At 39.4% G+C, this 25,522-nt stretch overlaps 1 pseudogene across 1 annotated transcript in view; it reads right to left on the reverse strand.

The window, feature by feature from the left end:
* Positions 1-200: 200 nt before the first annotated feature.
* The window catches only part of LOC311055806, a 29,789-nt pseudogene continuing 4,467 nt past the window's right edge, over positions 201-25,522 (reverse strand). Inside the window, exons 3-10 of the transcript XR_014602898.1 lie at positions 25,473-25,521; positions 17,670-17,719; positions 13,712-13,781; positions 13,198-13,250; positions 10,876-12,386; positions 5,083-5,172; positions 3,994-4,063; positions 201-1,651 (exon numbers count right to left, since the gene is read on the reverse strand). The product of XR_014602898.1 is annotated as an uncharacterized misc_RNA (transcript). The remainder of the gene's footprint in view (positions 1,652-3,993; positions 4,064-5,082; positions 5,173-10,875; positions 12,387-13,197; positions 13,251-13,711; positions 13,782-17,669; positions 17,720-25,472; position 25,522) is intronic.

Below are 25,522 nucleotides of genomic sequence, written 5' to 3' on the forward strand. Positions count from 1 at the left end.
ACACCAAATAGCCGATCTACAAGCAAGCTTGGCTATTTTTGCTGAATGTTCATCCCCAGAATAGGGACACTAAGGTTTCATGTGGTTAAAGTGTTGTGTACGTATGTACGCACGCACGCACGCACGCACGCACGCGCGCGCGCACAAACACGCACACACACGCACACACACGCACACACACACACACACACACACACAAATCACTGTACACAACGCTTCCTCCCAGATGGCTCTGCTTGGCAGACTTTGATATCAGTAGTTATGTTATCACCTGTATTTCCGTTACAGAAATAAGGATAGAGTTTTTCAGTGAAAGTGTCTTTATGAGTGTAGATGTGAGTCATGTCTTCAGGATCGTAGAAGGACACCTCCCCCCTGTCATAGTCCAACTCCACTCTGATCTTCTGAGGATTCCTCTTCAGTGGGAGGGTTTTTCCACACCCATTAGTGTACTTCCCACTTCTCTGATATAAACACCAGATTCCATAGGCTGGTGAGGCATGTCTCTCTCCCTTCCTGTCAACAGACTCTTTAGCCAAACCTATATTCCAGTCAGAATGCTCTCCAACCTCTACCTCCCAGCTGTGTTTTCCTGAACTGAAACCCTCTGAACCTAGAACAGTGGAATACTTAGTGTTCCTCTCTGGGTTGTCAGGAAGCTGCTGCTTTGTGTCTGTACGTCTCACACTGGTCAGGTCTTCAGACAGACAGAGCGAGTCGTCTGCTGTGTTTGGATCCAGAATGACAGGAGTGAACTTGACCCTCTCCTCCATCTTCTCCCACACTCTGAAGGTCAGGTTTTCCAGGTGTTTGGCCACGTCTATCAGAGCTCCAGAGACCAGCTGTGGATCTGACAGTTTACACTGGACTCTGGCGCTGGTCTGAATGTGTTTATAACTGCTGAGAAATTACACACTGGGTTTCTGCAGCTCTTGTTCTACAGCAGAGATGCTGTCTGAGAGAGAGGAGATCTGATCTTGAATGATCTTCATCTCTCTGCTGACAATATTCCCCTTCTGCTCCTCTTCCTTCCTCAGAGCTGCCAGTCTGCCCTTCTCTTCTTCTCTCAGGAACTGGTGGATCTTTTCAAACTCTGCTCTGATCTGCTTCTCTGTGGTCACCACCTGCTTCTTGTTGTGTTGAACCACTTCACTGTATGTCTGTTCAACCTTTTTGTATTTGTTCCTCTTGTCCTTTAGAGACTTGAGGTCAGGCTTCAGTTTGTCCTTCAGGTTATTGACTGCTTGTTCTACATGAACCAGAGTGTGACCAGTGGGGTGAGGAAAGTCACAGATAAGACACACAGCTCTCTGTTCTTCCTCACAGAACAGTTTAAGCTCCTTTGGATGTTTACTACACAACACCTTGACTTCCTCCTCAGGTGACTTAGATTTCTGTGTTTCAACAGAACAGTCAGCTAGTTTCTTCAATGTAAAGTCAATAAGTAGACCCTTTGATGTTTTTCTCTTACAAATGGGACAGTTCTTGTTTTCATTTTGTTCCCAGAATGTTTTCAGACAGTTATAACAGAAGCTGTGATGACAGCTTAGAGATACAGGATCTCTGAAAGTCTCTACACACAAGGAACATTCAAGAGAAATGTTCTCTGTCATTTCCTTTGGTTTGTGAAGACTCGCCAGTTCACATCCAACTTCAACTCAGTGATCAGTGAGTCTCCAAACAGTGCTGCCAAGAAAACAAATGTTCTGTTGTGAGGATTTGTTCTCAAGTATTCAAGAAGTGTGATTTTCTCTATTTTCTTCAGTATAAAAGTATTCTTCAATGACAATATTAAACATTTATATTCCCCTCAATGTTGTATAAACCTGTATTGTTGTGTATAAATCTTACAGCTTATAATGGCAATACAGCCCAGTTCAGCAATGACAACTTTTGCGCATAGCAACACAATGCATTGAGAGCTTGTAGATCAGCTATTTTCTGTGAATGTCACCTCCTGAGGGTCAAAGTAGTTAATGGGTAACCCATGCAATTATAGTGAGTAGTTAATCATTGCTGTTTGATACAAACATCATTGTAGTCATATGCATGTATATGATTTATAGTATTTCATTTTTTTAAAGTTTAATGTTCAGAAATAACTAATTCATGTACCAGGTGTAAAACAAAACCAAAAACAAAGGGCCAGGGTAAGTAGGAGAAAAACTATTCTACTATTTCTGGAAAAACAAAAATAGCTCAATCTTTACAACAATATACAATCAAGGAGCAGTATTTCATTTTGTGTTAGCCCGGTGGTCATGTCTTTACAACTGTCTAAGAGTAAAGATCCATACAAGGTTCTGTAGAAAGTTATTAACTGTCAGACAGTTGGAAGATCTGATTATAAAAAAATGTTTTAAAACAATCACAGAGCCATAATGACGTTTTCACAATTCATCATTACAAAGAACATGACTTTTTTTTTCCAGAAACAAGTTTATGAAGTGATGGTGATTGATTACATGAGTGAATCAATGTGTATGTTCAGGGATGGATTCTAAAGCTAATACAAAATAAGTATAATTTGTAAGCCAAGGAAATGAATTGTCTGATTTTATTTGGACTCGTCCCCTCTAAATCCCCACTGGGATCTTTGCCTACAAACTGAACTATTTGAAATCACACAAAAAGTACTCAATGTTTACAGTCTTTAAACTTACCCCACTCAACAGCGGTCTTCAGTTAGTTTGATGTGTTTTTTACAGTAGTTTTAATGTTGAGAGATTCCACTAGATGGCGATCATGTACCACCTGACAGAAAGAGAGTAAATGACACAGATCCATGGAGGGATAATGACAAAGTAGGAATATTATAATGAAAGCCTCTGAACACAGGGACATTCAATAGAAGATTATTTCTCTGCCATTTCCTTTGTTTTGTAAAGTATCTTTAAATAGCAAGACTTACCAGTTCACATCCAACTTCAACTCAGTGATCAGTGAGTCTCCAAACAGTTCTGTAGAGAAAACAAATGTTCTGTGGTCAGGGTTTCTGCTCAAGTTTTCAAGTGTGATTTTCTCCATCAGTATACAAACTATCCTTCAATGAAAAGATTAAACCATAAATATTCTCTTCAATGTCCTGTACACATGTATACATACGCTTGAGATTGCATCACTGCAAAGTTTAACAATGATAATACTGTCAATTATCTAAACCACTTGAATCCTATACTTCCCAGCAATAAAGAGTTATGACTCCTGTAATAACATGTAAACATCTTGGAACTCTGGAAACGCTGAACATAATTAATAGAACCATGTTTGAATTTTGTATTGTTTCTTGTAAACGTATGGACAGCGTGCGTGCGTGCGTGCGTGCGTGCGTGTGTGTGTGTGTTTGTCACAGCTGATATCTGTCATGTCAGGCAAGAAGAATATGAAACTATTTCAATGTCTTGGTTTGATCTTCTACAGAATACATACTGTAGAATGTAGAACCACAATGGAAACAAGTCCCCAGGACTTTTTTTGTGTTTTCCTTTTAGCCTTTTAGCCTAAATACTTTAGTACCTATGACTAATAAAGTATTCACTCAATCAGGTAATATGTGTATGTGTGATATAATATATTCAGTTTAATGTTCAGACATAATTGATGTTCCAGGTAAAAAAAAATAAGTAAAAAAGAAAATAAATTAAAACCCATTCAAAACACATTTGAATATTTCATTATATTATATACTATATTTAATAAATACCCTTTTTTGCCGGGATGGCTTGGTTCCAGGCTTAAAACAATTCATATCAATATTTTCGGGGGGGAAATAATGGGTTTTCTATCTGTGTTAACACAAAATGGACTGATTCGCCCTATAGAAAAACTATTCTATTATTTCTGGGAAAAGTTAACATAGTTCATCTTTACAAAATGTAAATATGATCTGATTCTACTCACAGTGAATATCTACAGTGTATTTCAACACACTATAACACTGGCCTTCAGTAAGTTTGTTTTGATCATTCTGATGTCATGAAGAACATACTGTACCATGTGATGTGTTCTTTACAGTAGTTGTAAGGTTGAGAGATTCCACTAGATGGCAGTCATTATTTGCCACCTGAGACAAAGAGAGAGAAAGACACATAGATAGAATGGATGAAGACACAATATGAATGTAATGTATTCTCATTGGAGAAAAACAGTACTCTCTATGTGGTTTCTGGTTCAGGCCTTACTTGTCAGGACCCCAAGAGAAACAAGCCCCTAGGGATTTTTGTGTTATCCTTTTAACAATTATTGAAAATCGTACAGCTGTACTGTATACAAACTGTAAATAAAGTAGGCTACTCAATCAATCAATCAAAAGGAGTCCTGTGTGTTCATGGTCCTTGTCTGTAGACTAAAGGGCCATTCACACTGAGCACTAGAACTATATCTATAAACAAGTCGTTTTAAAAAGTCAGTGGATGGCAGAGTTCACACCAACTACATACAAAAATGACAATGGTTAATAGTATAGTTATAGTTATCGTTAGTTAGTGCTCAGTGTGAATGGCCCTTTAGAGTTTTAATCGGTGAATATCTTGCAGTAGAAATGTAGTCACACAGCGTCAGATACAAGTTACAGATACAAAGACAGTTAGGTGAGCTGAGAGAGAGAGAGAGAGAGAGAGAGAGAGAGAGAGAGAGAGAGAGAGAGAGAGACGTCAGAGTATAAATCAAACATGACTGCCGTGGGTGTGCTCTGCCTGTTATGCCTCAATGGCGCGAGTGTGCGTGTCTGTCTGTCTGTCTGTCTGTCTGTCTGTCCGTGCGTGCGTGCGTGCGTGCGTGCGTGCGTGCGTGCGAGAGAGAGAGAGAGAGAGAGAGAATATTTCTTATGAACCATTTAATGCATACTATAAGAGTCATCAATAGATTAACATGGTTTATTATTCTCATACTTCTTTGATTCCTATAAGTATAATGTCAAATTTACGATGAGGAAAGTCACCATGTTTTGTTGTAAAAGGTAGAATAAGTGTCTCCCTGTCTCTTTCAGAATTGAATAGTCCTGCTACTCACACACACATGCATAAACATACATGCCCCTCTCTACCTATAAGAACTCATTACAACACAAACATCCACCCACACCCTCACATATGTGAACAGCTTCCTCCTCCATGTCTCCAGTACCAAGCTCTGCACCATGGCTGACCAGGCCTTCTGCTTGGCTGCACCACGCTGTGTAACAGCCTTACTAACAGCTTAAGGACACTGCAGACCCTGCACTCTTTAAGACTAAAATCATTTTTTATCCAGAAAGGCTTTTTTTGTGGAAAGGTGTCAACTCATCCCACTGGCTATAAAAAGTCTTAACATGTAGAGGCTCATTGTTTTAAGTTACATATTAAATCAAAAAGATGAATAATGGAATGATGGCTGGAGCTCAAATGTAGAAGACAGACTCATGGAGTAAAGTCTTCTGTACTGTTTAGTTACTATATTTGGCTCATTATGTTTTCATTCTGCTTGTCTGAACATTGTCCTTTCTCAGAGTAAACTGAGATATAGGTCTGGTCAGGAAAGACAGGAGAATATGCATGAGTGCATGAACCAGGATCAGCTGAGAGAAGTCCTTATTTTTGTGCCCCTTCCCTTCCTCTATACACTACCACACCAGCACACATTATATTTCCCCTTCCTCTATAAACTACCACACAGCACACATTCTAATGGCCCTTCTTCTATAAACTACCACACAGCACACATTCTAATGCCCCTTCTTCTATAAACTACCACACCAGCACACATTCTAATGCCCCTTCTTCTATAAACTACCACCAGCACACATTCTAATGCCCCTTCCTCTATAAACTACCAACTTAACACACATTCTAATGCCCCTTCTTGAGGTGATTCCTGGCTGAATTTCAAAGAACCAAAAGGATGAAGTCAATTAGTCAAATGATTTGGTGTGATACTGGAGAGGAAAAAGCTGTTAAAACAGTCATATGGAATAACACAAAACACACTCACTGACATAAAGGACCTTACTGTAATTCTCACCTTGTACAGTGCAAAGCGGACACTGGTTCTTAATGTGTCTTTAACCATTTTACAATGAATTCCAAGAGTAAAGTTCTATAGACAATTATGTTACAATTAAAATAAATGTAACATTACAATTCTGCTTTTGTTTGGACTCGTCCCCTCCAGATCCCCCACCCACTAGGATCTGTATAGACTGAACTCTTTGATTTCACACAAAAAGTACTAAATGTCTCCAGTCTGTCTACAGTGAATATCTACAGTGTATTTCAACATACTGAACACTGTCCTTCAGTTAGTTTGGTTTGACCATTCTGCTGTCATAAACATACCATGTGATGTGTTCTTTACAGTAGTTTAATGTTGAGAGTTTCCTTTAGATGGTGAACATTAGCTTCCTGAGAGAAAGAGAGAGAAAGACACAGAGATAGAAGGAGGGATGAAGACACAAGACACAGTGTGAGAAATACAAAGTTAAACACATTATGGATATGTAATGTATTCTCATTGGAGAAAAATCCTGAAACATTAGAACTCTGTACACAATATAAATCTATGTAGTTTCTGGTACAGTCCTTACTCTGTACACAATATGAATCTATGTGGTTTCTGGTTTGTGGTCCTGTGTGTTCATGGTACTTGTCTGTAGACTTTGAGCTTTAATTTTTGAGTATCTAGTAGAAATGTAGTCTCACAGCGTCAGATACAAGTTGATAACCAGTAATATGATTCTATATTTCCTGGTTAAAGTGGTGAGCTGGGCGGGGAGACAGAGAGACAGAGAGAGAGGTTGCAAAAACCTTCATAAAGAACAACTTATCATGTCAACATATCACATCATCATTACAAAAGAATGTGTGTGCGTGCGTCTGTGTGCGTCTGTGCATCTGTGCGTGTGTGTGTGTGTGTGTGTGTGTGTGTGTGTGTGTGTGTGTGTGTGTGTGTGTGTGTGTGTGTGTGTGTGACATGCACATAATATTGCTTATGAACCATTTTGCCATTGTAGTAATACATAAGAGTCATCAAGTATAATAAAAATGGATTTAAATGGTTTATTACTTCTTTGATTCATAATGTCAAATTTACTAGTGGAACCAAACGATAAGGAAAGTCACCATGTTTTGTTGTAAAAGGTAGACTAAGTGGCTCCCTGTCTCATTCAGATTTGAATAGTCCTGCTTCTCACACACAAACATACATGCCCCTCTCTACCTATAAGAACTCATTACGCCACAAACATCCACCCACACCCTCACATCTGTGAACAGCTTCCTCCTCCATGTCTCCAGTACCAAGCTCTGCACCATGGCTGACCAGGCCTTATGCTTGGCTGCACCACACCAGTGGAACAGCCTTCCTAACAGCTTAAGGACACTGCAGACCCTGCACTCTTTTAAGACAGGCCTAAAATCATTTTATCCAGGAAGGCCTTTTTGTGTAAAATTGTATGTAATTATTGTCAGCAATATTCTTTAAGCTTGACACCATTTTCTAACCCTTTGTGAGTCTTGTTTATAACTCTGTAGCACTCTGAGATTCCCTGTAAACAAAAAGTGCAATATAAATAAAACTATTATTATTATTATTATTATTATTATTATGCTAAATGGGTCAGAAAAAGTCTAAAAACTAGACTTGGTATATTGTACTATAACCAGTCGTGTAAAGTAACCAAGTAAATTTACTCAAGTACTATACTTAAGTACAATTGTGACATATTTTTACTTTACTTGAGTATATCCAATTTTCAATACTTTTACTTCTACTCCACTACATTTCAGAGGCAAGTTTTGTACTTCTACTGCAGTAGCCTACAATTATTTGACAACTTGACTTACTACTTACTTTGAAGATTTGGATTTTATATTACATTACATTACATTACATTACAGTCATTTAGCAGACGCTTTTATCCAAAGCGACTTACAATAAGTGTATTCAACATAGGTAGGGAACGAAAACTACTAATCACCAGAAGTCTTAAGTGCATTTCCTGCAAAAAACAAGCAACCAAGAGTATACCTAGCGCTAAGGTAAAAGTGCAATATATCAGCTACCTACTTTCTTAAACAGATGAGACAAAATAGAAAAATCAAATGAGCACGAGCTCAAACAAATAAGTGTATCGACTAAACAAGATCCAATAAAACAATACAAAACTAAAACAAGAGTTCGTACGAAACATACATTAACCACTTCAGACTTATACATTTCGGCCATTTGAAAATAGCAGATCTACAAGCTCACAATGCGCAACACATTCTGAGCTTATAGATCTGCTATTTTCAAAGAATTTGTATGACTTTTATTAATTTGAAAATGTGTGAAACTTGTGAAACATTCTGCGTAACAAGTACTTTTACTTTTGATACTTTAAGTATATTTTGATACCAATACTTTTGTACTTTTACTCAAGTCATTTCTTTATTCGGAACATTTGCTTTTAACAGAGAATTTCTACATTGCAGTATTGGTACTTTAATTTTACTCAAGTAAAATATTTTGAGTACTTTTTCCACCACTGACTATAACACAAACTATTAATTGATTCTTCAGGGTATTGACTGTTTGTTGTTAATTATTATATTTGTTTTTTGATGATTTTATCAGATTTGAACAGAAGCTGGTAATTCATATAACTATAAGACAATCCGAATTCTCTGCCATTACCTTTGATTTGCAGATATCTTTAAATACTAATACTCACCAATTCACATTCCACTTCAACTCCCTGATTATGAGCCTCCAAACATGTACTGTTCCATTGAGATGTAACACACCTTGTAATGGCGTCGCAGTTTTGTTCAAACATGACATTTACTTTCTATTTCAAATGAACTCGCTCCTGGGAACAACAAGGTGTCAACTCCTCCTGCTGGTTATAAACATCTTAACATGTAGAGGCTCATTATCTGAAGTTATATTCAATAAAATAGATAAATAATGGAAGCTTGGAACAGAGAGAGAGAGAGAGAGAGAGAGAGAGAGAGAGATATTATTGATGCCACCATGAAGCACCTCACATTAGACTGTTCTTTCTGAGCAGTCTCAGTCATAGTTACACCATGGTTGGTGACAAACATAGAGCACCCGTGATATATATACTACCACACCACACCAGTACAAATGCTAATGTCCCTTCTCTTATAAACTAACACATCAGCACACACATTCTACATTTCTAATGCCCCTTCTTGAGGTGATTGTAGCCGAATTTTAGAACAAAACTAATCTCATAATAATGTGGAACGATTAACTGTCATTTGAAGTAAAGTTTGCATTTACTGCCCCAGTAGCTCACCTGAGAGAGTGTATACTGTAGTCTACCATTTAAAGGCTAAGTCCTTAGTTCCTACAGCTGGCCTAGCTGGGTTTGAATCCGACCAAAGATCCCCCTTTCTGCCCTTATGATCACTTTTTTCACTGTCAAAATAAAGAAAAGAATAGTCTTTCATGTAAAGATTTAATTCAGAATGTATGCGAGCTAAGGTATACGATTTTGGTGGAGATGGAGACAATGGTGAGGAAAAATCTGTCAAATGGAATAACACAAAACACACTGACATTTAAGGACCTTAGTTCTCAACTTGTACTGTGCAAAGGGGACACTGGTTCTTCATTTTTACTTTAATCACACCACTTTCCATGAAACTGTGATTTCATGGGGGGTAACCATGTTCTTAAGTTTAATCCTGAGGGACTTTTAGGTCAATTGTGGAGCCATTAAAAAATCCACATAATGGAGTAAGATCAATCTTATAATGAATGAATGCACACAGAATGATTCACATGCAGCTATAATTCAGCTTTTATATATAAATGACTCTCCACAAAAATAGGTTTCAATGCACATAAATATACAGTATTAGTTTTGCATGAAAATCTAAAGAAAATCCACATAGAAAAAAAGGTTCACACATGTATTTCACAAATATGGCTAGTTTTAAATATATAAAAATCCACAAATGTTGAAAAGTACTTGTAAGTTTAACCACTTAAACCCCATACGTTGTTGAGTCCTTTAGGGCCCTATAGTGACTTTTCTGTATTTGGTCTACATTTTCTTCACTGAAAATAGTAGATCGACAAGCTCACAACGTTGAAAGTTTGTCGAGCTTGTCGATCTGTGTCAAAGGTCTCCCCAGAATATGGATGCTGGGGTTTAAGTGGTTAATCAAAATATATAAACAAATCAATGTATATGTTCACCAATCAAGCTCAGACTTGCTGTTTTGAATGTGAACCCCAACAAATCATATCAGGGGAGCGGCACAGTGTGAATTAACACACAAATGACAATTGTTCCATTAAGAAACTATCAATGGTCCAGGTGTGTTACATTTTAGGTAGGCTACTGCTACTTTTTAACCACAGCTAATGATTCCAGACAGCAGAATGAGTTTGGGAACAAACACAATGAGACAAAAGAATAATTGTTTCATCATGTGGAATAGTTAATGTATTTGTCTCCTGAGCAACAACTATGCAATGATGGTGAAGAAAGGGAACTTGGACTTATAGGACACTTACTGACAAACCACAAATGATTTGACTTCCAGCCGAGAAAATGAATCAGTATTCTATGTACAGTATGTGTCTCATCAGCAACTACTGCAGTGCACAGTGATTTTCCAGTCGACAATGAAGTGAGCAGAACGTATAGCACACACACACACACACACACACACACACACGCACAGACACGCACGCACGCGCACGCGCACGCGCACACACACACACACACACACACACACACACACACACACACACACACACACACACACACGCGCGCTCTCACAGACACACACACACACACACACACACACACACACACACACACACACACACACACACACACACACACACACACACACACACACACACACACACACATCACTGTACAGAACGCTTCCTCCCAGATGACTCTTCTTGGCAGACTTTGATATCAGTAGTTATGTTATCGCCTGATCTTCCAACAGATATACATGGATAGAGTTTCTCAGTGAAAGAGTCTTTAAAAGTGTAGATGTGAGTCCTGTCTTCAGGGTCGTAGAAGGACACCTCCCCCCTGTCATAGTCCAGCTGGACTTTGATCCTCTGAGGATTCCTCTTCAATGAGAGGGTTTCTCCATGTCCATTAGTGTACTTCCCACTTTTCTGTAATAAACACCATACTCCATTTGATGGTGAGTCATGTCTCTCTCCCTTCCTGTCAACAGACTCTTTAGCCAAACCTATATTCCAATCAGAATGCTCTCCAACATCGACCACCCAGCTGTGTTTTCCTGAACTGAAACCCTCTGAACCCAGAACAGTGGAATACTTAGTGAACCTCTCTGGGTTGTCAGGAAGCTGCTGATTTGTGCCTGTACCTCTCACACTGGTCAGGTCTTCAGACAGACAGAGCACAGGGTGTGCTGTGTTTGGGTCCAGAATGACAGGAGTGAACTTGACCTTCTCCTTCATCTTCTCCCACGCTCTGAAGGTCAGGTTTTCCAGGTGTTTGGCCACGTCTATCAGAGCTCCAGAGACCAGCTGTGGTTCTGACAGTTTACACTGGACTCTGGCGCTGGTCTGAGTGTGTTTATAACTGCTGAGAAATGACACACAGGGTTTCTGCAGCTCTTGTTCTACAGCAGAGATGCTTTCTGAGAGAGAGGAGATCTGCTCCTGAATGATCTTCATCTCTCTGCAGACAATCGTCCCCTTCTGCTCCTCTTCCTCCCTCAGAGCTGCCAGTCTGCCCTTCTCTTCCTCTCTCAGGAACTGGTGGATCTTTTCAAACTCTGCTCTGATCTGCCTCTCTGTGGTAACCACCTGCTTCTTGTTGTGTTGAACCACTTCACTGTATGTCTGTTCAACCTTTTTGTATTTGCTCCTCTTGTCCTGTAGAGACTTGAGGTCAGGCTTCAGTTGGTCCTTCAGGTTAATGACTGCTTGTCCAATAGGAAGCAGTGTGTGACCACGGTGGTGAGGAAAGTCACAGATATGACACACAGCTCTCTGCTCTTCCTCACAGAAATGTTTAGGCTCCTCTGGATGTTTACTACACAACACCTTGACTTCCTCCTCAGGTGACTCAGCCTTCTGTCTCCCAGCATAAGAGTCAGCTAGTTCCTTTAGTGTAAAGTTAATACCTAGATCCTTTGAGGATTTTCTCTTACAAATGGGACAGTTCTTGTTCTCAGTTTGTTCCCAGAATTTCTTCAAGCAGTTAGAACAGAAGCTGTGATGACAGCTCAGAGATACAGGGTCTCTGAAAGTCTCTGAACACACATGGCAGTTCAGGTAACGCTCGAGGAAAGTTTTCTCAGCCATTTCCTTTGGTTTGCAAAGTGTCTTTAAATAACACGACTCACCAGTTCACATCCACATCAACTCACTGATCAGAGAGTCTCCAAACAGTGCTGTAGAGAAAACAAAAGTATTGTTCAATGAACGAACAGATTAAGCACTTTATATTCCCCTAACAGTTCTATAAACCTGTATGGTTATACATCTTACAGCTTACAATTGCATCACAGCAAAGTGTAGCAGTGATAACATTTACCTTATTGGTAAGTTATCTTACCTTGTCTCTTACGACTTAAAACCTATATTTAGTTGAACATTATTCCCATGGTCTACACTAAATATCTTTGCTGAAAATAGCCAATCTACAAGCTCACAATGCATCGCAACGCTTTGCATGCTTGTAGATCGGCTCTTTTCGGTGAATATTCCCTCCTGAATAGGGATAGAGTCAAAGTGGTTAATGGGTTAATTATAAAAAAATAATTAATTAAGAGTTGTTAATCATTACTGTTTGATACTGTACATCAAACCTTACAGAACTTTTTATATCGTATTGTGATTCTTATAAACCCTTAGTATTCTATATACTCTAAAAGTATTTTGATTTATACAATTTTGAATGCATATAATTACCTTATTGGTAAATAAAGTAAATATATAAAGAGTTGTGATCCTATAATAACATGTTAACAGTAGAATAGGATGTGCAACAGGTCCACACAGCTGAAAGACATTGAGAGTTCATTGTGTGTGTGTGTGTGTGTGTGTGTGTGTGTGTGTGTGTGTGTGTGTGTGTGTGTGTGTGTGTGTGTGTGTGTGTGTGTGTACTATACAGGTGATTTATCACCTGTATAGAACATTCAAGAAGTTTTTCTCTGTCATTTCGTTTGTTTTATACAGTATCTTTAAATAACAAATACTCACCAATTAATTCACATCCAACTTCAACTCAGTGATCAGTGAGTCTCCAAACAGTGCTGTAGAGAAAACACATGTTCTGTGCTCAGGGTTTTGCTCAAGTTTTCAAGTGTGATTTTCTCCATCAGTATATATCCTTCGATGACAACATTAAACCATTTATATTCTTTTTAATGTCCTGTACACATGTATTGTTGTGTATAACTCGTACAGCTTGCAATGGCATCACATCAAAGTTCAACAATGATAACATTTACTTCCAATTATCTTAACCACTTAATCCTATATAGTTGACCGAATTCTCATGGTCTGTGTCACAACGCATGTGCATGTGTTTGTCACAAATAATAAGCTGATACCTGTCATGTACTAAGGCCTGAACCAGAAACCACATACATTTATATTGTGTACAGAGTTCTAATGTTTTTCTCCAATGAGAATACATTATATTCATATCGCGATTAACTTTCTATTTCTCACACAATGTCTTGGTTTGATCATTCTGCTGTTAGGAACGTACCATGTGATGGGTTCTTTACAGTAGTTTTGATGTTGATAGATTCCACTAGATGGCGGTCATTATTAGCCACCTGAGACAAAGAGAGAGAATGGAAGAAGACACAAGACACTGTGTGAGAAATAGAAAGTTAATCGCGATATGAATATAATGTATTCTCATTGGAGAAAAACATTAGAACTCTGTACACAATATAAATGTATGTGGTTTCTGGTTCAGGCCTACTTGTCAGGACCACCCAGGAGCCCAATAGAAACAAGCCCCTATAGGGCTTTTTGTGTTATTCTTTTAACAATCATTGTAAAATCATACCACTGTACTGTTTACAAACTGTTAATAAAGTATTCAATCAATCAATGGAAAGGAGTCCAGGAGTGTGTTCATGGTCCTTGTCTGTAGACTAAAGGGCCATTCACACTGAGTTCACACCAACAATAAAATACAATGGTGAACAATTTACAAGAGTATAAATCAAACATGACTGCCTTGGGTGTGCTCTGCCTGTTATGCCTCAATAGTGTGTGTGTGTGTGTGTGTGTGTGTGTGTGTGTGTGTGTGTGTGTGTGTGTGTGTGTGTGTGTGTGTGTGTGTGTGTGTGTGTGTGTGTGTGTGTGTGTGTGTGTGTGTGCGCCTCAATTGTGTGTGTGTGTGTGTGTGTGTGTGTGTGTGTGAGAGATAGAGATAGAGATAGAGATAGAGATAGAGATAGAGATAGAGAGAGAGAGAGAGAGAGAGAATATTGCCTATGAACCATTTAATGCATAATACATAGGAGAGAATGGGGTCAAAAGTAACACTTTTTACATTTTTTTGTTTATTGTAACACTGTAAAAATAAGTCATATTAACACACTATATCTCAAATAAAAGCACATAACTAAGTAATATGTGTTTTTTATAATTTAATATTTTAACTTAAGAATGTTTTATATAATTCCAAGTGACAAAAAAAAAAGAATGTTTTATATATGTAATTACAATTCCGTTTTATTTTTATTCAAATTATTTTATTTTAAAATTTATTTTTTTCAAATGTATGTCTATTTTTTATTTAAATGTATTTTTACTTTGAAGTGGGGCAACCATGATGAAGTCGCATATTCTAGCTAGAAACACCTATAGCACCTACAGGCTGCTGACGTTAATTTGTGACCAACATAGAGATACCATTCATAAGTTTAAATTAGCTGTCATCTTAACTTTACACAGCAAAATCAGTTTTTGTTGAACTTCTGCTGAGATGAAATGATCATTCTACAGTTCCATAGGCAGAGAGAGGACCCTACTGAGCATGTGTGGAAGAAGTCTCACCCCTCTAGCTTGTTTCTGATTAGAATTATTGAGTGTGTTACGTTTGCCCCCTGTTACTTTTGACCCCAGTCTCCCCCTAGGAATCAAATAAGTATGAGAATAATACACCATGTTAAACCATTGATGACTGTTAAGTATAATGTAAATTATGATGAGGAAAGTCACTTTTGTTGTAAAAGGTGGCTCCCTGTCTCATTCAGAATTGAATAGTCCTGCTTCTCACACAAACATACATGCCCTTCTTCTCTACCTATAAGAACCCATTACTCCACAAACATCCACCCACACCCTCACATCTGCAAACAGCTTCCTCCTCCATGTCTCCAGTACCAAGCTCTGCACCATGGCTGACCAGGCCTTCTGCTCGGCTGCACCACACCAGTGGAACAGCCTTACTAACAGCTTAAGGACACTGCAGACCCTGCACTCTTTAAGACTAAAATCATTTTTATCCAGGAAGGCTTTTTTGTGGAAAGATGTCAACTCCTCCTACTGGCTATAAACAGTCTAAACATGCAGAGACTCATTGTTTTAAGTTCTATTAAATCAAATAGATGAATAATGGAATAATGGCTGGAACTCAAATGTTGAAGAAAGACCCATGGTGTAAAGTCTTCTGTAGTGTTTCGTGACTATATTTGGCTCATTATGTTTTCATTCTGCTTGACTGAACATTGTCCTTTCTCAGAGTAAACTGAGATCATACTGTAGGTCTGGTCAGGAAAGACAGGAGAACGTGAGTGCATGACCCAGGATCAGCTGAGAGAAGTACTTAATTGTTGTGGTATGTGGTCAGTAATCCACCAGGGCCCCATAAGTATTTTTTAAGTTATGTAACAGTATGGCATTATAGTAAGTTGCACAGTAGCTGTTAACTGGGGAAACAAATACAAATGTTTAAATAAAAAGACAGTAATATAGTCTCTGTCTGATCACAGTAGTTACACCATGGCTGATGACAAACACTGTACAGCACCCATGATTTATAAACTACCACACCAGTACTAATGCCCCTTCCTCTATAAACTACCACCAGCACACATTCTAATGCCCTTTCCTCTATAAACTACCACACTAACACACATTCTAATGCCCCTTCCTCTATAAGGAAAAATCAGTTGTTCAATCCTGTTACTTTCAGTTGAGGAACATTGCAAAAATCAAGCCATTCCTGTCAGCCCCCAATCTCGAAAAGGTCATTCATGCTCTCATATCATCACGCCTCGACTACTGCAACTCCCTCTACTCTGGCCTTAGCAAGAAAGTCACATCCCGCCTGCAAATGATACAGAACTCTGCTGCTAGATTACTTACGAATACAAGAAAACAAGACCATATCACACCCATACTAGCCGCCCTTTATTGGCTGCCTGTGAGCTCCAGGAGTGATTTTAAAATTTTACCTATTACTTATAAAGCCCTGCGTGGGCTGGCCCCTATTTATATCTTTGATATGCTGTCCCCTCCTAAGTCTGAGCGCATTCTTAGATCCTCAGACAAGGCCCTCCTGGAGGTACCAAATACTAACCTAGTAACCCGGGGTGATCGGGCCTTCGCAGCCCGGACACCTAGGCTGTGGAACACACTGCCGGTGCAGCTGAGGTTAGCACCATCCGTGCCTCTGTTTAAGTCACTACTGAAAACCTACCCTCTACACTAAGTGTTTTTCTTAACAGTTTTTTATATGACTGTACACACCCTAATGTTGTTATTTGTTTAATCAAACTGTGTTTTGCTTTGTTGATTTTTTAAACCTTGCTCTGTTCAGCACTTTGTAACTTTGTTTGGAAAGGTGCTATAGGCCTACAAATAAAGTTCATTATCATTATCACTCTATAAACTACCACACCAGCACACATTCTAATGCCCCTTCCTCTATAAACTACCACACTAACACACATTCTAATGCCCCTTCCTCTTTAAACTACCACACTAACACACATTCTAATGCCCCTTCCTCTATAAACTACCACACTAACACACATTCTAATGCCCCTTCCTCTATAAACTACCACACCAGCACACATTCTAATGCCCCTTCCTCTATAAACTACCACACCAGCACACATTCTAATGCCCCTTCCTCTATAAACTACCACACCAGCACACATTCTAATGCCCCTTCCTCTATAAACTACCACACCAGCACACATTCTAATGCCCCTTCTTGAGGTGAGTCAAATAGTCAAATCATTTGGTGGGTAGACTAGTGTTACAAAGAGAGTGCAGTAAAGTGGAATCCATCCTATCGTAACAAAGAAAAGTATTTTTGAAGACGATATCTATCTATCTATATACCATCTTGGTTGGATCTTTAAAAAAAAAAAACATGGCCGCAGTGGGTTTACACTTAAACTTAATCTAGGGTTTACACTTAAACTTAATCTATGGTGATAGACAATGGTGAGGAAAAAGCTGTTAAAACAGTTACATGGAATAACACAAAACACACTCACTGAGTGCAAAGGGGACACTGGTTCTTAATTTTTCTATAACCATTTTACAAGAAATTCAATTTTTGTTCTAGGACAAAAATCACAAAAATGCTTTTGTAGAGTCAATTCCAATTGAAAATCTAATTATACTAAGATCCAGACCGTTCTCTGCCATTTCCTTTGTTTTGTAAAGTATCTTTAAATAACAAGACTCACCAGTTCAACATCCAACTTCAACTCAGTGATCAGTGAGTCTCCCAACAGTTCTGTAGAAAACACAAGCGATTCTGTCAGAATTTCGTTTTCAAATTTTCATTTGCTTGATTAAAGAACATCTGAGGATTAAACCGTTTATATTTAGCTTAATATCCTGAAAACCTGTATTGTTGAGATCTTACAGCTTGCAAAGGCATCAAAGCTCAGTTCATCAGTGATATGATTTACTTTGTACCTTGTACAGTAAATGAGTTAATTATTATCCACGCCAGCCTTACAGGCGGTGAGGTGGATATTATATTTAATTTTACAGTATGTTGTTATATTGAGTAGTCAATCATTAATGTTTAATACCAACATATTGTATCATTGTAATTATGGTACATTATAGAAGTTATGTTGTATTGTGATTCTTATTTATTCATCTTATTTATAAACATTGTATAACTACCGCCCTATTTCTATTCTTATAATCTCGAAAGTCATGGAAAAAATAGTCTATGAACAGGTTGATAAGTACCTTGCCGAAAAAAATCTAATTTACGAATTCCAATCTGGTTTCAGAACAAACCACTCCACTGACACATGCCTTCTCTATTTGAACGACTCTATCAAACAAGATGTCGACAAGGGCAAATATTGCGGCATGGTCATGCTGGACCTCCAGAAGGCTTTTGACACCGTTAATCACCCAATTATGATCAATAAGCTCAAAGCAATAGGCTTTGATGACACGTCGGTGAACTGGATGAGATCCTACCTGGAAGGGAGGGAGCAAGTGGTGGAAGTAAACGGCACCCAGTCCCCTCCCCTCCCAGTGACTTGTGGTGTTCCTCAAGGAAGCATACTAGGACCACTACTGTTCCTGATATATGTGAATGATATGTCCTCAGCTTGCGACTGCAAACTGTTCCTGTTCGCAGATGACTCGGCTCTGCTGGTCTCGGACAGGGACAGGCTGCAGGTTGAGAAAACTCTCAGCACTGAACTCAACAAGATCTGCATCTGGCTCTCCGACAACAAACTCTCATTACACCTGGGTAAAACTGAATCCATCCTCTTTGGGTCCAACCCTAACCTTAGAAAGGCTGAGAGTTTCACGATCAAAGTGGGTGAAAATGTTATCACAAGAAAGGAGGAAATTACCTACCTGGGTTCCATCTTGGAGGCAAACCTCTCAGGTGACAAAAACGCTGAAAAGACGATCAAAAAGGTCCACAAAATAACACGGAGGATGTGGAGGCTTGTTCGTAAAGTCAGTAAGAATACTCTGAAGATTCTTGTAGGGGCCCTCATACAAGGTCATTATGATTATGCATGCACTTCATGGTATCACAACACCTCCAAGGCCCTAAAAACAAGGCTCCAAACATCCCAAAACAAACTTGTAAGGCTACTTCTTGGCCTCAATTACAAAACCCATCTAACCCATGCCCATTTTGCTAGGCTTGGATGGCTTAGGGTTGAGGACAGAGTACAGCAACTTGCTATGGGCCTGGTCTTCAAGATACACCACAACATTGGGATCCCCCTGTATTTGTCAAAATACTTCCAAAATGTTAATCAAGTCCATGATCATAACACCAGAGGCAGCTCCACAAACCATGTTCAACCCAGATTTGGCACAACAAAGGGAATGAACTCTTTCTCATGCTATTCATCTAAAATGTGGAATGCCCTACCAAAAGGAGTAAAGGAGTGTAAAACCCTACTCACTTTCAAAAATGCCCTAAAGATACACCTTCAGGAGGCTGCAATTCAAAAATGGCCCCTGTCCAAGTCCTAACCTACCCCATTAGTCCTTGGGCCAGACGAGATATCGCTACCACTAAGTTGGCAAAACCTTACCTATACTAAATTGTTTTTTGGGCCAATATAAGTAAATAAAAATATGATAGACTTTCCATAGGAGCAGCTTTTTACATTTTTTGACATGTTGTTATTTTTCTCTATAGGCGGATTTTCATTCATAGCCAACAACATATTAAAAGTTATATAACACACTTTTTGGACATCACACTGCTCCTTTTTTTTATAAATTAAACAAACCTGTGTCCAATTAAAGTAGTTGATGAAGTGGGTGTGGCCTATTTGGTGGTGGAGCAGTTTTTTCAGGAATCAAAGCTGAAGTCGTAGAGGCCCTAGGAGGGGTCCACGCGCGACTGCTTATTTTTAGCGGCGCTAGCCGCTCTATACCTTTAGGTATAGAGCGGATATTAGCCCTCTATGCCTGGCTTTTGCGTCAACGTTCTGATTGGTCAGGTGCGCCAACGTTCTGATTGGTCAGGTGCGTCAACGTTCTGATTGGTCAGGTGCGTCAACGTTCTGATTGGTCAGGTGCGCCAAAGTTGTGATTGGTCACTATTCATGACATCACTATGATGTCATGAATATAGAATTCGATGTCTATATAAACGATGACAATGACTTCATCTTATTATTCATTTGGCTAAAGTCTCCGTCTAGGTAAGTTATTTAAAGTTAATATGACGAATAGAAAGAGAAAGATACAAGAACAGATGAAGGGTGAATGTATAGAAAGTCTGAGTTCGGGACCCAGTCATCCGTTATGACAGAATGGTTTGATAGAGACGATCGAGAATCCAAGAGTCCGTTAAGGTTCTGATTGGTCAGGCCCGTCAAGGTTCTGATTGGTCAGGCCCGTCAAGGTTGTGATTTGTCAGGCAAGGGGACTATTCATGACATCACTATGATGTCAAGGTTTATTTTTTATTTCCTCATGTTCTTTTTTGTATATATTTTTATTTGGCTAAAGTCTCCTTCTAGGTAAGTTATTTAAAGTTAGATCCTCAATTTAACTTTATCTGTCGTCGACGCTCTGATTGGTCAGGTGCGTCAACAAAGTGATTGGTCAAGCTTCACATGACACGTGGCTATAAACACATTATAAACACATATCGATGACAAAATGTATTCAAAGGCGCCGCTACCTTCACACAGGGTGTGATTTTTTTTTCTAGTTTTGATTTTTGGCATCCATAGGACCTCTAATATTGGGATGTTGATGATCCCAAGAAAAAAAGTGGTCCCAAGTGTGTTTTTTTCAATGTTTTATTAACCCTATGAGACCTGCGGGATGGCTGGCTGGAACGCCGGCGATACTGTCTTTCGGAGACTGTGGAACACTCAAATTTAGACGTAGCCCAAAGATAGAGATACCATTTGATTCCAGTCAACCTCAGGTTTCCAATGGGACCAACCTTGTCATGCTACCTTGTCGGGAAGGGGGCTAAATACCTAATGATTCAAAGTTAAGACAACATTTTGGCGAGGGAAAAACGACCATCACCATTTTCCAAATGGTCCCTTGAGCTGTCACCTCAATATATGTGAATGAAAATGGGTTACATGGATACCTACAAGCCTCTCCTGTACAGACATGCCAAATGTATGCCTATCTCATGCAGTTCTGGGCAAGAACCATGCAGTGTTTTGCATGCAGTACAAATATGTAATTTCTGCCTATTGTAAAAAGGAGACCACTTCTAGGAGATGAGACTGCATCTACAGCTGTATGAGACCACTGTACTGTATCTAGAAACCACTGTACTGTATCTAGACCACCACACTGTATCTATTGCTATATGAGACCACTTTAATGTATCTAGAGACCACTGTATTGTATATATACCACCGCACTGTATCTATTGCTATATGAGACCACTTTACTGTATCTAGAGACCACTGTATTGTATATATACCACTGTACTGCATCTATTGCTACATGAGACCACTGTACTGCATATATGAGACCACTGTATTGCATCTAGACCACTGTGCTGCATCTATATCCCACTGTACTGAATCTATAAACCACTGTGCTGCATCCAATCCCACTGTACTGAATCTATAAACTACTGTACTGCATGTATAGACCATTGTACTGATTTACAGATCACGACAGGGGTCTACAGATGCACTACATGGTCTACAGATGCACTACAGTGGTCTACAGATGCAGTAGAGTGGTCTACAGATGCAGTAGAGGGGTCTACAGATGCAGTATAGGGGTCTACAGATGCAGTATAGGGGTCTACAGATGCAGTAGAGGGGTCTACAGATGCAGTAGAGGGGTCTACAGATGCAGTAGAGGGGTCTACAGATGCAGTAGAGGGGTCTACATATGCAGTAGAGGGGTCTACAGATGCAGTAGAGGGGTCTACAGATGCACTAGAGTGATATACAGATGCAGTATAGGGGTCTACAGATGCAGTATAGGGGTCTACAGATGCAGTAGAGGGGTCTACAGATGCAGTAGAGGGGTCTACATATGCAGAGTGGTCTACAGATGCACTAGAGTGGTCTACAGATACACTAGAGTGGTCTACAGATGCAGTATAGTGGTCTACAGATGCACTAGAGTGGTCTACAGATGCAGTAGAGGGGTCTACAGATGCAGTAGAGGGGTCTACATATGCAGTAGAGTGGTCTACAGATGCACTAGAGTGGTCTACAGATGCAGTAGAGTGGTCTACAGATGCAGTAGAGGGGTCTACAGATGCACTAGAGTGGTCTACAGATGCACTAGAGTGGTCTACAGATGCAGTAGAGGGGTCTACAGATAGAGTATAGGTGTCCAGAGATGTCTACAGATCACGACAGTAGTCTACAGACATACTAGAGGGGTCTACAGACACACTATAGGGGTCTACAGATCACGACAGGGGTCTACAGATGCACTACATGGTCTACAGATGCACTACAGTGGTCTATCGATACAGTACATCAGTCTATAGATACAGTAGCTAGTCTATAGATGCAGTACAGTGGTCTTTAGATGCAGTACAATGGTCTATATATGCAGTACAGTGGTTTATAGATTCAGTACAGTGGGATATAGATGCAGCACAGTGGTCTAGATGCAATACAGTGGTCTCATACATTACATTACATTACAGTCATTTAGCAGACGCTTTTATCCAAAGCGACTTACAATAAGTGTATTCAACATAGGTAGGGAACGAAAACTACTAATCACCAGAAGTTTTAAGTACATTTCCTGCAAAAACAAGCAACCAAGAGTATACCTAGCGCTAAGGTAAAAGTGCAATATATCAGCTACCTACTTTCTTAAACAGATGAGACAAAAATGGCAAAATCAAATGAGCACGAGCTAAAACAAATAAGTGTATCGACTAAACAAGATCCAATAAAACAATGCAAAAATAAAACAAGAGTTCGTACAACTAGTTAACAACAAGTAGGCCAGGCAAAGAGGAAGGATAGTGTTTCCTGAAGAGGTGGGTTTTCAGCCTGCGGCGAAAGATGGGCAGTGACTCTGCTGTCCTGACATCAGTGGGAAGTTCATTCCACCACTGTGGGGCCAGAACAGAAAAAAGTCGTGACCGTGTCGATCGACCAGAAGGACCGTTGAGTGGCGAGGGAGTCAGTCGCCCCGAGGTGGCAGACCGGAGTGGTCGGGCAGGGGTGTGGGCATTGACCAAAACCCGGAGGTAAGAAGGAGCTGTTCCTTTCACTGCTCTATAGGCTGTGAAAGGAACAGCTCCTTCTTACCTCCGGGTTTTGGTCAATGCCCACACCCCTGCTCATATAGCTATAGATGCAGTACAGTGGTCTCATATAGCAATAGATGCAGTACAGTGGTATATATACACAATACAGTGGTCTCTAGATACAGTAAAGTGGTCTCAGATAGCAATAGATACAGTGTGGTGGTCTAGATACAGTACAGTGGTTTCTAGATACAGTACAGTGGTCTCATACAGCTATAGATGCAGTCTCCTCTCCTAGAAGTGGTCTCCTTTTTGCAATAGGCAGAAATTACATATTTGTACTGCATGCAAAACACTGCATGGTTCTTGCCCAGAACTGCATGACCATCTTGGATGGCATCTTGAAAATTATGCCTTTCTGCTAAGTATATTTTCCTGGATATTTGGGATGTTCTCAAGCATGCCTAAATGTACCAGAATCAATTGAAAACCCTTTTGTATCAATGTTTAGGGAGGTTTAGTGGTACTCTTTCTTATATGCCTATTGACCGGTCTATTTCTCATAAAAAGTGCTTGTTTAAGATAAGGCTGAAAATGACCACCCCAGAATGAAATACTATGGGTAAATTATACATTTCCTGAATCCTTAGGGTCATGACAGTATTCCAGTTGTTGTGTTTTGTGTCTCTGATGTTTCTTGATGCCACAGAACTAAAAGAAAATATATGGTTTAGGCGGAAATTGTGAGAAAAAAAAGGTTATTAAAGGTTTGAAGAGCTCCAGTGACCACTGTACTTATCATACATAGTCACCAAAGGGCTCGAATGAAAGCTCAAAGTGTCCCCTTAAAAATGATACCAAACATAAAATATAAAACATTGTAATATGCCCTGAACGTGAGCCAATACCAAGATATGCACATGTGTCTAAAATGCCATTTTTCAATGGGGGGTGGTAACTTTAGCAGCTGATAACCCCAATTTAGCTGGGCCTCAGGAAGGTCTATCATACTAAAATAATATCTAGGGATGTATAGGAATAAAAAAATCCCAACTAGAATTTGCCATCCCAGGTGGTAGCGATATGTGAGATTTTGGGGTTTGGCCCAAGGACTACATGTCCTAACCTAACCTACCCCCCCCCCCCCTCTCTTTCTTTTTGTACATATTTTTCACCCTTCATACTTCATACCAGTAACCTGTAAACTGATTGTATGACATTCTGTATAGTAGTGTGTATATCTGTCTGTCTCTTATATGTCAACATGATTTGTGTGCATGGGGATCTCATCTTAAACAAGCTACGTGCTTAACTGAGCTATCCAGTTTAGTAGACCTTGTATTGCGAATTTGTACTTCCATGTACTGTTATGTACTGCCATGTACTGTTCTCATGTCTTACTAAATAAAGTACATCAATCAATCAATCAATCAAATGTATTCAGAAGTATTTTTTTTCTGTTAAATCTGCTTTCCCTGGAAATAAAGCAGAAAAAGTAATGATAGAAAGAGATCTGGAATAATACGAAAACAGTAGAAGGTGTCAAAGTCTGCAGTTCCACAGAGCTGTAAAGACATCAGATTTCAGAGTTAGAGTGTGTGTGTGTGTGTGTGTGTGTGTGTGTGTGTGTGTGTGTGTGTGTGTGTGTGTGTGTGTGTGTGTCCACTTGCATGTGTTTGTCACAAATAATTAGCTGACACCTGTCATATTTGATCTTCTAAAATTGGTGATATGATTTATATTTCATTTATTTAATTCCAGGAGTAAAAAAAAGCCAAAGCAAGCAAGAGAAAAACTATACTGTTTGTGTAAAAAGGTAATAGAGCTCAATACAAAATATAAATCTTATCACATAATATTCGGTAGAGCAACATTTCATTTTGTGTTCGCCTGATGATCATGTTTGTAAAACTGTCTAAGAGTCTAAAAATCTAAAAGTGGCATTTCTTCATTGGCCCAATCTGAAATACCCGTTTTGTTTAATGACTCTAGAGATACTGTGTATTGATTTGTGGGATTTTTGGACAAAATCTGTAGGAGTACTGTCAAAAAATGTGTTTTGCACAAATCGGCCTCCTGGTAGCGCTATGAAAGGCCCATGTGAAGAATTTGGGGCAGAGGTTCTGCTGTGGCATCCAGGGAGTGTGTGTGTACAGTTTTGCTGCGATCAAGCCAACGGTGCCAGAGATTAGCTGTCCACAGACGGAGGGGGCGACGGACACGGACACACACACACACACACACACACACACACACACACACACACACACACACACACACACACACACACACACACACACACACACACACACATGTAACAAATACTCACCAATTCACATCCAACTTCAACTCAGTGATCAGTGAGTTTCCAAACAGTGC

The sequence above is a fragment of the Gymnoscopelus microlampas genome (genome assembly GCF_963454915.1).
Source record: "Gymnoscopelus microlampas genome assembly, chromosome: 11".
Classification (NCBI taxonomy): Eukaryota; Metazoa; Chordata; class Actinopteri; order Myctophiformes; family Myctophidae; genus Gymnoscopelus; species Gymnoscopelus microlampas.